This window comes from Brassica oleracea, chromosome C3 (genome assembly GCF_000695525.1).
Source record: "Brassica oleracea var. oleracea cultivar TO1000 chromosome C3, BOL, whole genome shotgun sequence".
Lineage (NCBI taxonomy): Eukaryota > Viridiplantae > Streptophyta > Magnoliopsida > Brassicales > Brassicaceae > Brassica > Brassica oleracea.
Window position 1 is genome coordinate 11,250,002 of NC_027750.1, and position 1,923 is coordinate 11,251,924.

The window sequence follows — 1,923 nt, forward strand, 5'->3', positions numbered from 1 at the left end:
TATCAGACCGTCTAGTGAACATAAATATTCCCCATCACAATTGCTTAAGGGTCAAGAGCTAGACATATCTCATCTTAAGACATTTGGTTGTGCCGTTTATGTACCAGTTGCTCCACCACAGAGAACAAAGATAGGACCTCAAAGGAGGATGAGGATATATGTTGGATATGATTCCCCCACGATTATAAAATACCTTGAACCAACTACGGGTGATTTATTTAAGGCCAGATATGCGATTGTCACTTTGATGAATCCGAACATCCAACATTAGGGGGAGATAGCAGTAAACTGGTAAAAGAAATTACATGGAATCAAACATCCTTATCTTGGCAAGATCCTCGGACTCAGGAATGTGATTTAGAAGTCCAAAAGATTATACATTTACAAAAGCTAGCTAATCAATTACCAGATTCTGACGTCGATGATATCTATACCTACAAAGTAGCAGTTGATATGATGATTGAGAAAGAGGATCATGAAAGAGTCTATTGAAAAGTGTACACAAAGAAATGATTGACCAAATTAGAAAGAAGTAATAGACAAAATACAAACTCTTGTGAAAGAGAAAAGTATTTGGACCAGTAGTCCATACACTAGAAAGTGTAAAACAAGTGGGAAATGATTTGTTGCTCATTGAAACCTAAATCCCGGGACTTAGCCGCGGCCGATCCCAAAACCCTAATAGCTATCGTGGCTGATCATGAATGTTTAGATGCGGCCGGCCCTGATGTATCTAATACAGATTCTTGGGACGCCAGTATTCAAGGTACTGAAGGTCCTGATAATAATGAATGTCTTGTCTGGGATACAATGGAACAGAAAGAATGTCGACATTGATGATATATTTGCATACAAGGTAGCACTTGAACTTATGGATTTGAATGAGGATCATGAACCCACATCTATTTATGAGTGCACTCAACGATCAGATTGGATCAAATGGAAAGAAGCTATAAACGTGGAGTTAAACTCTTTAAAGAAGAGAGATGTCTTTGGACCAATAGTCCGGACACCTTATGATGTTAAACCAATCAGCCATAAGTAGGTCTTTATGAGAAAGAGAAACGAACGTGGTAATGTCGTTAGATATAAAGCACGGCTTGTTGCACAAGAATTCTCACAGAGACCAGGAATCGATTATGAGGAGACATACTCCACTCTGGTGGATGCTACTACTTTTAGATTCCAGATAAGTCTGGCTATAAGAGAAAAAAATTAGACTTGCGGTTAATGGATGTTGTAACTGGATACTTATATGAGCCACTGGATAATGAGATTTATATGAAAGTACCAGAGGGTATAGAGTTGAAAAACAAATAAAGTACTCGAGAACAACACTGTATAAAGTTGAATAAGTCAGTTTATGGATTGAAACAATCAGGCCGAATGTGGTACAATAGACTAAGTGAGTACTAAGTGAAAGAGAGATATAAGAATGATCTGATCAGCCCTTGTATCTTTAAAAAGAAATTCGGCCAGGGCTTTGTGATCATAGCAGTGTATGTTGATGATTTAAATATCCTAGAAACCTCTGGAGAAATCTCCCAAACAGTTGAATATCTTAAGAAAGAATCCGAGATGAAAGATCTTGGAAAAACAACAAAGTTTTGTTTGAGATTACAGCTTGAGTACATAAGAGATGGAATCCTTGTGCATCAAATGGCATATACAGAAAAAGTACTCAAGAGATTCAACATGGCCGAGTCTCACCCCTTATCTAGGCCCATGGTCGTGAGGTCCCTCGGCCTGGACACTGATCCGTTCCGTCCTAAGATGGACGATAAAGATGTTCTTGGTCCCGAAGTGTCATATCTCAGTGCCATATGAGCTTTGATGTATCTGGCTAGTTACACACGACCAGATATATGTTTTGCCGTGAATATATTGTCTAAATTAAGCTCTTGTCCAACCCAAAGGCACTGG